Source organism: Panthera pardus, unplaced genomic scaffold (assembly GCF_024362965.1).
Source record: "Panthera pardus isolate Hobbes unplaced genomic scaffold, ASM2436296v1 HiC_scaffold_6, whole genome shotgun sequence".
NCBI lineage: Eukaryota > Metazoa > Chordata > Mammalia > Carnivora > Felidae > Panthera > Panthera pardus.
In genome coordinates this window covers 23488119-23500829 of record NW_026526991.1, presented here as the reverse complement: position 1 = coordinate 23500829, position 12711 = coordinate 23488119, and the positions used below count along the sequence as shown (strand labels likewise).

At 37.2% G+C, this 12711-nt stretch overlaps 1 long non-coding RNA gene across 2 annotated transcripts in view; it reads left to right on the top strand.

The window, feature by feature from the left end:
* LOC109265379 (uncharacterized) overlaps positions 1-12711 on the top strand; it is a 72271-nt gene that overhangs the window by 37274 nt on the left and 22286 nt on the right. For both annotated transcript variants that reach the window (XR_002079154.2, XR_008419524.1), the window contains one exon: positions 5603-5807. This is a non-coding gene — a long non-coding RNA (uncharacterized LOC109265379). The remainder of the gene's footprint in view (positions 1-5602; positions 5808-12711) is intronic.

Below are 12711 nucleotides of genomic sequence, written 5' to 3'. Positions count from 1 at the left end.
TCTGAATTTTTATCTTCTCCTGGGCTAATGAAATAAGGTAAAATCCCCTCTCATGATGCTGGCCAGCAGCTCCCAGGCAGCCACTGAGGGTGCACAGCCGACACACTCACAACCCTTAACTCTTCTCTATCGATACAGCCTTTCCGTTTTTCACTTCCTGTACAGCATTCAGGAAATTACATGAGATATTCAACACTTTATTATAAAATAAGCTTTGCGTTGGGTGATTTTACCCAACAGTAGGCTAGTGTGAGTGTTCTGAGCACAGTTAAGGTAGGCGAGGCTAAGCTATGATGTTTGGTAGATGAAGTGTATTAAAGGCATTTTTGACTTACGGTATTTTCAATTGGCGATGGGTTTGTCAAGACGTAACTCCATCCTAGATCGAGGAAGATCCGTACTGTGAAGAGAGCTTTTCCATTCCTGTCCCTCAAGCCCCACATTCCTTACTGAAATCACTGTTCGCTATTTCTTGTGTATTTTTTCAGAGATTCTCTAAATATACAAATATTATGTGCAAATCTTTATTAAACAAAATGATAACGTGCAATACACTGTTCTGTGCAATTCTTCCTTCCCTTAAGATGTGTCATAGAAATAATTTCTGCTTTGCCCTCCACAGCATGGATATAACCTTATTTAACCAGTTATCTTTGGTGATTTTTTAGATCTTTCTCAGCCTTTTGCTACTGGAAATAGTGCTGCATTGAGGACCCTTGTGTACATATTTTCAAGCACATATGAATGTATGTGTCCTCAGGTCTAAACATTCTAAGTTATGATTTATTTTTACAACAGTTAAGCAAAGGGGAAGAAATAACCAATTGGCACGATAGGCAGGATAATAATAATATTTACATTACATTATTTACTATGTGGTAAGTACTTTATAGTAGTCATTTAACTCTGATAACTCCATGAGGAAGTTATTAATATTCTTATTGTTTTCATTGTTGTTAGTAATCACCGAAGGAAGAAAACCAGGATGTAAATTCACCCAAGGAGGTTGATTGTGGATCTCTTGCTCCCCTTACTGAGCTGTGTTGTTTCCCAATGATTTCACTGTGACTTCAGTAATGACAGAGCATTTTTGAATACCTACTGTGTGCTAAGCAACTGATATGTATAATTTAATCTTCACAATAGCTCTACAAGGTGGTGTTATTTTTTTAAGAGTGTTGATGAGATTTCATAACTTGCCCAAAGTCCCAGAGCCAGTAAGTGGGGAGCCAGGAATGGAATGGAAGCAGGCTGTCTGATGCCTGAGACCATGGCACAACAGAGAAGGGGCATTAGGCATTTGATTCTACATCCAGTGGGTCAGAAGGCAGAAATGAAATAAATATATGTATGAGATTTAATTTAAACATATTCAGGTGATCAGAGGGATTAGGATGGGCAGTTTCAAGGGCCAGTGGAAGATAGTTTATGGGACACGAATAAAAGCATCCCGTAGCAGAATAGGATTTAGTGGTCTGTGTGGATCCACAGTGGCCACTTCTACATGCTTCTCCATGGACAGTGTTTCCAAGTCTAGATTGCCTTGTTCTCACTGACTGTTTCCATCTGTGCAGAAGTCCATACCTATGCAATGCATTTGTATAATAACCCATTGGGAGGTATGGCACTGGCGTGCCCCAGGGAGAGAGCAGCTCTCTGATTCTGCTCTAAGTTGGAATTTGTGCCCTTGGGGAACAGAAATCAGCAGGTACCACGTTGGAAAAATGAAAGGAAGAGCACTGAGGTTCTAGGAGGTGTGTCAATTCCTCCAGGTCAGTTTCTCCTATTTCCACTTCAGTTTTTCCAGCAGTCCTGCTTCTTTACTGGCATGTCAGAAGTTGAAACCGGAGCCGTCTTTATAAGACCTCTTGGTCTTCTAAAAATAATAAAGGTCTTAGAGGTCTTATGCAAAATATAATTTGCAACTGATCGCATTTCTTTGTTCATTATTATTATTGCCATTAGTTTTTTATTGATGTATATTTGACATACAATGTTATGTTCATGTGTATGGTGACAGGTGGTGACTACAGTCATGGTGAGAATTGAGTAACGTATAGAATTATTGAATCAACATGTTGTCATTATTTTGTAAATTATTTTATAAACCAGTTTTATCATCTAGTCTATATTTCTGTGCCTGGTGAGTTTTCCTTGTTTCAGATTGCATCATTTATTTATTTTTTTAATGTTCATTTTTTATATTAAAATTTTTTTTAATGTTTATTTATTTTGAGGGAGAGAGAGACAGAGTGCAAGCAGGGGAAGGGCAAAGACAGAGGGAGACACAGAATTTGAAGCAGACTCCAGTCTCTGAGCTGTCAGCACAAAGCCCAACATGGGGCTCTAACTCACAAACTGTGAGATCATCACCTGAGCTGAAGTCGGATACTTAACCAACTGATGCCCCTAATGTTCATTTATTTTTGAGAGAGAGAGAGAGAGAGAGAGCGCGCAAGCATGAGCACATGGGGGAGGGGCAGAGAGAGAGAGAGAGAGGGAGACACAGAATCCAAAGCTGGCTCCAGGCTCTGAGCTGTTAGCACAGAGCCCAGTGTGGGGCTTGAACCCATGAACTGTGAGTCATGACATGAGTCGAAGTTGAACACTTCACTGACTGAGCCACCCAGGTGCCCCAGATTGCATCATTTAATTCAGTGACTTTTTGGTGATATTTCATAGAAAAAAATAAAAGATGCGGTATAGATAGATGTGTCAGGATTATTTATATGGTGGTTATAGTAAAGGTAATAACTAAGATATGTTAACAAGTGTTTACTGCAGGTGAGGAAAGATGCAGAAGGTTTTATTCCCATTATCTGATTTAATACCAAAGCTCTTTCAGGAGGGTATTATTCTTGTTGTTCCCATTTTATAGATGGGGCCTTTTGTTCATACTTGTTGAGATTAACAATTCTAGTGGTGTTAAAACAAGCTTCTGTGTAAGAAGAAAACACGCTTTAACCCCGCGGAGCGCATATTTTCTTTTTGGGTATCTCTCCTTCCAATCTTTGTCCAAATGTACTCAGTCATCAGTATATGTGCAATTCTCTATTTTGCTCTTTTCATTCACTATAGTCATAAGAAGATGGTTTTCTTGGTCATCTTCATTTTCACATAATAACTGCATACAAGTAATTGCCCTAATTGATTTAATAATCTCCCTCTTTGGGAATGTTAGATTGTTTTCATTTTCTTTTATAGATGAAAAACTCTGTGTAAGTAGTATATTTTATCCTCTTGGATTTCCAAAGAAAAGGTCTTATTTTCAGCCAAAGAGCAAAAAAGCTTTTGACTCATTTTAACTTTGAGTTGGGATTATTTTCACGGGAGCAGATAGTGAGCACTATTGAAACACTTATTTTGGAATCTTAAGAAAAATTGTATCTTGAACTCTGTAGGTATGGACTGTTTTTTTTGGTATTTTAAAGATACGATTTTGAATGTATATATGACGATTGATATATAGTAACATAAGGCCTAAAGAATGATTTTTTTGCATCACTTGTTAAAATGTGTAAATTGGGCTTTGAGGAGGATGGTGTGTGCCACAAAAGTATTCATTCTTTATCAACATGTATTTCTTGAGAAACTACCACGTGTCACGCCCCATGGTGGTCACTGAGTCTGTGATGGGGAAGGTGAAAGCCCAGCTCGTTTCCTAATGGAGCATTACGAAAGTCATGTCTAAGATTGTGTTGTTGTTGTTGTTGTTGTTGTTCTCGAGATTGTGCTGCAACACACCCTCATCCTCTAATATTTCCGACTCCTTTGTTCTTTTGCTTCCATGGACTCTGCCATATTTCTTAACTGCAGCCCCAGACATGAAGGACAAAAAATATTTTCCTTTCAGAAAGATATTTACATAGATATAATTTCTGAGAATTCCTGAAGCCCAATTTTCCTCTCTCATCTCTGTCCTGGTAGGATTTATCTTCCTAGAATGAACCGATCTTTCTCATAGTTTGGGGGATCCCTACATCACCTTAGCCCTGTGGCACATATCTTAGATTGCACCCAGATACATTTATATTTTCAGCACTCTGTGCTAAATAAACCAAGTGCAGGCACTTTGGACTTTCTGTTACTGGAACATCCGCATGTGAAAGTAAAATGTAAATTTAGGATACATCCATACATTATTTTTAATACCGCACACTAAACTGCAGTTTTCACAGGTGGAGAACCATTTTGGTCCCTTTAGGGGACCAAATGTATAAAATTCCTATTTAAAATGCAACTCAAAATTGCATTTTAATTTTTCACCAAATTCTTCCATCCCAGAAAGACCTACTAGTCTGCTGATGAATATAATTTTATTGTTGTATTGTATAGTACTCTTTTTTTTATTCTTTCTTTTTGAGAAGTGGGGAGGGTCAGAGAGAGAGTCTAAGATTGTCTGAAGCAGGGCGCAAACTCACGAACCCGTGAGACCATGACCTGAGCTGAAGTCGGACACCTAAGTGACCGAGCAGCCCAGGTGCCCCGTAACTGTTCTTTAAAGTCTGCAGTGCAAACTGTTTTTACTTCACTGATGTTTAAACATTTCAATGGGGAAAAATAATCACTTAATAAATATTACATTGATTTACTGGCTCACCATGCAGATCAAACTTTTTACTGGTCAACTGGATGTTGCACTTTAAAGAATATTGTAACGTCATCTTGTAGGAATGTTATTATGTGTGCTACCAATATACATTTAAATTTCAGTAAATTCCTTAATGCATGTGTGTGTATATCTACCTATCAACTGATGGATCCATAGATACACACTTCTATATGATTTCAGTAGACTGATATTTTTGAAGGAAAATTTTTGAATAGAATGTTAAAATGTCTGTCTCTCAGTCTCAAGTTGCATAAGTTATTCTTAACTGTGATGCCCAAATTAGTTTCTCACCTTTTTGTGTATAAATTTGATTTCAACTTTTCTGTGAGGAAAAGTTCCAGGAATGGGAATTTATAGAGTACTCTTCTTGACGAAAAGGGGATAGATGGAGACAATTTCATAATGTCAGAATACTGTTTCCAATGGGTTGACTTAAGGCCACTTCGCTGTGAAGCTGGCTCCACGGGGTAACAGTCTGTCCGTAGACATTACCAAGGTAGCACAGAGGTGGAAAAGGAAATACAAAGGCATCTGAAAAAGGAACTCTGATAGATTTTTTTAATTCTCCTTAAATTTCTAATATCCCATATCCTTAACATTGGGATTAAAGTACTCTCTGTTGCAACTTTGCACATACCCTACTGTTTGAACTCAAAACCCTAAGAACTACATGTCTGAGATCTGAATGTATTCTGGGTCCCAAATCAATCTTGTCACTCCTCAGAAAGCAATGCAAGATAATAAGTAGTATTCACCTGATTGCTTTCCTGCTCCGAGACAGCTGGTGACGCGTGTCTTCCTGATAACCAAGAGTTTCAGATCTAAGGCAGGGATAAAGGGAAGCCGGGAGCTCGCAGAATCTAAATTTGACAGTCGATGGCTGAGGAGAGGGTCAGAAAGGATAGAATCTGTGACACGTATGAGAAGGGAACAAAATTTATCTGCTCTGGTTGCAATGATTAGATGTCTCTTTGTCTGGCTTTCTTACAGCGGTTGACTGATTGTACCCGCCAGCTGGCTAATATCATAATTAACAAAGTTGCTACCACATCTGCAAAGTTTAATCGAAAAATTTGCCAGTGATATGATGGCATTGTCACAAAGATCACAAGGGACACGGAGTTGACTTTTGCTCAAGGTGGAATGGCAAAGCTGTATGGGCAAGATGAGAAATCGTGCACTTGTTCAGCCAAAGGTATGTTTTGTTTTTGGTTTCATTTTCCATAATTCTACACCTGGGCTTTCTTACTGAGATTTGCATTTGATGGCTTGTGGGCTCTTCTTTGTTTTGTGACCAAAATGATTCATAAAAAAATCCATATGCATCTTGAGCATTGACGGCATATTCTCTGAAAGCTTTGGGGTTATTTTTTTCCCAGATCTGGAAATTCAGAAATATAATGAAATGGCTTTTGATACAGAGAATGGAGTATAAAGCAATGTTTTGCCTGTTGTTGTGTCTAATCTTTATCAGTTTTCAGAATAACAATTTGTTAACAAATATCAATTGAACATTTATATCGTGTAGTATTGGATTTATTTTGCTCAACAATAAAAGCCATTGCTCTGCTTTATTCTATTGTGTCAACCTAGTTATAGGAGTGAAAAAAAGCAAGCATAGTTATAGAATATGAAGAGGTTCTATTTCAGTTGCAAGAAATGCTCAAAGCAAGGGGAAGGAAGGCTGAACTCTTGACTTTTGTCAAAGTAATTGGGGCTTTTTACATTTAGAAAGACCAGTATTTCTTAAAATGATGTGCTATTCCTCAATGCCAGTCTGGCCATTGACTGTTATACCTGTATTTTCTTTTCACTGTCATTTGCTTTGCCTGATTGAATATTCAGGCTCTGGGGAGTTTCCCAAATTATAGCCAGCACATATTCCTAATTAATGAACTTGAATATTGATGGGGAGGAGCACATGTGCCTCTGTGTACATGCCTGTGTGCTTCCTCTGAGTACAAAGAGAGAGGAAGGTATCTCAAAAAATACGCAGAAGGTGATGTTTGGGTTATTTATGCTGTCACACCACCACTATATACCAAGGTGATCAATTTCCAGTATAATTGGGACTTACACTGAGGTCTTTTACTTTCCCTCTGTGTTCATCCAGACCACTATATCATGGCAAAAATAAAGCAAGAATTTGTGTGTGTGTGTGTGTGTGTGTGTGTGTGTGTGTGTGTGTGTGTTTTACCAACGCGATTCGTTGTGTGTGTTGATAGAAGTTTTTAAACATAATGAAATAACATTTTCGAAACAAATTAGTGCACAGCATGCATATTTTTAATAAACCCAGTTAAACTTTCTCATGGCTTTATTCCTAGTCATGGGAGACTAACTACTCTGAACGTATTTATTTTAAAATGTGGCAATCAAGTTTCATATTCTTAAATTTAAAAAATAAGCCATTTACGGGACTGTGAATTCTAAAGCCGTTCAGTGTTCAAATAATAGAAAAAACCTGTTTGTTGAAATTTTGGTTGAAATTTGACTTAACACATTTCCAATCTTCACTAAAATTTAATGATGACAAGAAAAGCTGAAAGTGGAGGTTTAAGATACTGTTTTATTGTATTTTGGACGTAATTTTCAAAAGAGAATGTTATTCTCATGAGAGAGACTCTTCTTTTTTTCTTCGGCTTTTCATCTCTCTCCTCCTGGAATCTGGTACGCACTAGGCACTCAATATATATTTATCGAGTGAGTGAATTAATGAATTTAAGTCCTTCTGTTGCTATTCAAATATGGTTAACATTGGCTTCTTCCAAATCAATAACTTTTGAATGCAGTAAACAGTATGGATAGGAGCAAGTAGATGAATGGCATAATCACAGACAACAGGGAGGATTAAGTTCCTAAAATAATATAATGTTGTTTTAACCTAAACCCCCATAATATTTTGTGTAATTGAGATTTACTATTGTAAGAACTCAGTTGGAGTAGCGAAGGTCTATGAGGATTAGAAGAGGCCAGGAAAGTAGTTCACAGCTGATGCACCCGTTCTTTTAAACAGGATTATCTCCTGAGATGTGTAGAAATGAACTCTTGACAGAGTTTCAAAGGAATTAATATTTTTGGTAAAATGTGCTAATGTAAAGAGTTAGAAGATTAGCGATGCATAATGAAAGCAGTGCGTTCTTTCTCATGGAAATAGGAATATAATAAATGCCCTGCAGGTGATTGGGGCCGTGGCAATTTTATTGAAGATTAAAGTTTGATTGACCTTTGTTAGGGTGATTAACCCTTCTGAAATTAAAAGCCAGAGCTGAATTATTCTGGCCAATTTAAATGCAAACATTGAGCAGGTCGTATGTCATTCAAATAATAATAATAATAATAATAAACCGTCCTATTCTAATGTTCATTTGTGCACGTCTGGATGGGATGCCGCTTTGGAAGGATCTCTGGTGAGAGCATCCCAGTGGCAGAGAGTATGGAATAATGTATAGATAATTGGGAGCACGTGGGCAGAGTCCCAGGCATCACTCCCCCATCCAAACACGAAAACCACCACTCAGAAAAAGCAGGGAGCCTGAAGGCAATCACCACACACTGAAAATGCGTGCTCTCAATAGAAAACCAATCTAGGAATATCCTGCAAAGGTTAGGAGTAAATAACAGTGACATCTTTATTCTAATCTGCTGGCAATCACCTAAACTGCGTATTATATCCGTGTTGAATCTGTATGATGTCTCCTGAAAATGGGGGCTTTGTCGGTACAGTGGCTTATGAAGCTGTTTGTAAAAGTTGATTGTTCCCAGTGTCTAGAATTTTATTGCCTGTGATCTCTGAGTCTATAAATACTTTCAGCATCTTTATTGTTAAAAAATGTTATAGGAGGGGCAAACTCTAGTTATTTACAAAGTCCCGTAAATGGTTTGGTTTTATTTTTCTTTGTTAAGTTTTTCAGACACGTTTGTGAAAAGTTGCATATGCATAATCACTTCAAAAAAAAACTGTTTCCATTTTTCATATCATGTTAAATTTTTTTATTACTCAGTCGGTGAATATTTTAAGTTTTAAGTCCCGCCACACAGTGAACACATCTTCCTTTTATGTGTCTGTGGACTATTAAAATGATAATACAGGTTCTCTTCATTCTATATGTAATTTACTACTCTCTTTTCATCAAAGCATTCACTCTGAATGTGTCAAGGTAGAAAAGTCCCAAGTATTATAGTGTAAAAATTAAGAAGCCTGAGGTGCTATGGTTTATTTTTGCACAAGCTTTTCATGTACTCTTTTAACATTTTTTCCTGAAAGATAGGCTTCTATTCCAGACCTATGAAGAAAGTCAAAGATGAAAAACCTGTGATAGAGTGACAGATAATTCAGCTAGCAAAGTGACTCTGGCATCCTCCAAAGAGCTGGCTAATACTTTGCAGCATAGATTAATAATATGTTTAGCTAAGATCTGTTTGTTATAAAGATAATTTCCTAATTCTTAATCTTGGGGCTAGTATTCAACCATAAATTGTAAACAAATATGTTGTTCTGTACCTTGCCTGATAAAGTGTAGATTATCAGCTTTGGCTTTGGTACATTCAATTGTCAAACTTAAAAAAAAAAAAAATCTAATTGTTCCATGATAATACTGGCTTTCTTATTAGAGATAATTTTCACTAAAAAAAATTAACTGCTAAACGAAATCTCTAAAATAAGCACTATTAATTCTTCAGCTATAATTCAATAATCTCCTCTAATTTGATTCTTCTTGTTTTACCTCTTACCAGAACTGAATGAAAATAATTAGGGGCATTAAAATGTGTTGTAAGAACGACGTTCTCTAAACATAAAAACCGAATATGCCAAACTACTGATAACATCCCTGCATTGCCATCCATTACCAGCAATCTTTCCCATAAAAGAAAATCATGGCTCGAGAAGGCGAGATACATATTGTCGTAGTGCAAGGAAAAGACGTGCTGAAAGAGCAGAGGCAAATAAGATTATATTTTGTTAAATCCCAAATCCAGTCATTTGTTTTGCTTCAGTGTATTTAGAAGGCATTTTTATTTCTTTGTTGCCTTTGTTTCTAGCAGTCTGTTCCCCTCCAATCCACCTAATCCCAGACCTGACATTTTCTCTTGTGGCTGTAAAATAACATTCTTTACTGTTAACAAGCAAAATTAATCCGTTTGATATTTTCTTGGGGTGGGGGGGGAGTCCTTCTGTTTAAAAAAGGGACCGTTCAGAGAGTGACCAGTGGTGTCATTTTACTCATTGTATGTTGTACTGTTGACGAGTCAACAATTTCATTCAATTCCACAAAAATTTACAGTAGACCTACTGGGAGCATTTTTAATGGTGCCGGGCTAAAGAGACGTGACAAGTGGCAAATGCGAGGATTTTCAAGGGTTTTAAAATCACTAACAGTCCACCACGAAGGAGTCACGTATGCAGTTTTCAAGATGTTACTCTCCCTAACAGAGAGTACTTCTAGCATAAAATAATTCGGCTAATGTTGGTCAGGTGATTTTTTTCTGGTGATTTGTGTGACAAAATAATAGAGATGCTCTAGAAACAGTAAGCGCTCCGATGCTGACTTTCCGGCTAATTGTGAAAGTTTTGTAACATTCGTGTTCAGGCGAATTGGAAGACTACCAAATGTAGTGTGGTGGCACATGGCCTGGTGATGCACTCCATGCTATTTGTATTGACACCACCTCTCCATATGACTCTGGAACATGGAGAGCTGCTTGATAAAATAACTCTGACTAGAATGCCTCTAGCATTAGTATTTCTGGGGCCATCACGGACTACTCTGTATTGGGTTTCAGCAAGCATTATTTGAGCACCCCCTACGTGCCAGGCATTCCCTCCAACCCAGTGAGGTGGGTCCGTGAGCCATGTTTTATGGACCAGTAACCAAGGCTGGGGGTGGAGAAGGATTTGCCTAGGTTGAAAGCTGGCACCATACTTCAAGGCCTTCTTCGCCAGAGCTGGTGTTGCCATATCCATCGCATTCCACTTTGCTACAAACTTGGGGACTGTGATCGTGGGAGTTTTAGATGAATTTAAACTCTTTCCTCAGACAAAAGGATTTGCTAAGTTGCAGGGACTACGGGGAAAGAATTTATTCTCCCCTGCTTCACTCCTAAGGAAGTAAGAGAAGAGGTGCTTTAGAATGACATAGATTATTCACGGGCACATTCATGCAATAAACTTCATTTAGCTCATTTCGTGGAGACTAAAAATTATCCTCCCCAAATATTAATCATTTAGTTCATTTAAAGTCAGCCGTTAGGCTTTAAAAAAAATTGTCTTTAAAATGTTTGTATTTACATATCTTTCACTTGAAGTTTGTAAATAATTCTGTTAACAGAGTCGAAGTCAGAGGTACCCCTTCTCACCTCATACACTTTCATTGGTGGAAGACAACCAATGATAAATGTGCCTCCATGTTTTATAATCCCTGCTCTTGAAACCAGATATGAGCACAGAGTCTGTCAGATTTCTATTCCATAGGGAATTGTCCAGTCGTTTATGCCAAATGAGCTTAAGGAAGTATGTGGAAAAAATCTTTTTGATAAATATATACATATATGTATGTATGTAAATATATATGTATGTATGTAAATATATATACATACTTCTATAAATATAAATATAAATATATATATGTATATTATATATATATATAAAATACAAGTTGTGTGAGGTTACTGAAATATGAGAGAAAGACATCACACTACTTGCAAAACCCATCTTAGTTCTTGTTTCCTGATTTATTATGAGAACAAAAAATTATCACGGGTTAAACAAAAAGTAAACCTTTGCAAAATTAGCATAGAAGGTTCTAAAAGTTTGGAATGGAGATGTATTATTTTCAGCTGGAGATTTGGTCCCCTTTTTAAAAGATGATTCTTTTGGTCTGTGAACTCTCAGAGTTTGGCTCAGAGGAGTGTGGTAGGTCTAAAGCCATCTCTGTATCCGCCCACAGGGCCTCGAAGCCTGCCTGAAGCACAGTAGGTACTGAGGAAATGTTTGTTAAACTAGATTGCGACTATTACCATTAAAATAAAGCTAGGGACACTGAACTCAGTACTTTATTATAAGGTCCTGGTGTCTGCATCAAGAAATAAATCTAAGGTTCAAAGTTAGAAAAGAGAAGGCGAAATTGAGATAGGTAGATAGAAAGGTAGGTAGGTAGGTAGATAGATAGATAGATAGATAGATAGATAGATAGATAGAAGACAGACAGATAGATGATAGATAGATTCCATATCTACTATAGAATCCTTTTGAAAATGACCCAATTTTCCCTTTACTTTTAGCTCTAACTCTAAGCCTGCCAATTCCCTCCCACCCTGAATTGGTTACTGATAACTTACCAACAGCTGAACTAGTTTTTCTGAACAGACTAGAAAATCTAATCAAAGTTATCAGATTGGTTTATGTTTACAGGAAGACAGAAAAATGATTCGCAATATTCATTTGGGGAATGAATGAAAGGCAGCTAGAGGGGATTGTGTAGACTCCGTGGCATAAGAGCGTTCACAAGAAAATGAGAAATTGCTATTGTGATTCTCACTGCAGCCCAAGTCCTTCGCAGCAGAGAACATGAAAGTGTGTAAGAAAACAAGACCTACTGAGAGCATCCTCCCTAAGAGATGCTAAGCAAGACGGAAGAGCAAGTTTGACCAACATCTCTTCTAAGTACATAAATACTTGACAATTCATTAACCATTTGAGTCCTGCTTGATGATGATTAAACCCTTAGGTGGATGTGAATCAGCTTCACTATGTGGAAACATGGAGAGAAACAGTTATGAAAAATATGATCCAATTTCTGAAAATACAGGCCAATTAAAGTTTGAGATTTAATTTAGGAATTTTTACTCTGTCTGCATGATGTATATATTAGTGATGATTTCTCTCCCCTCATTCTTCATCTTTATAAGCAAAAGGAGATTTTTTACTTATTGACGTATTACTGAAGAATCTAGCTTTTCTCCAAAATTACACATTTTTTTGCATAAATGTGCCTAATTACCTGAATTCAGTTTTGATTAGCAGTGTTAATTGATGCAGCTGTGGATGGTATCTGTTTACCTAAATTACCATGTGCAAACAGCAATATGTCTGGAAGTGA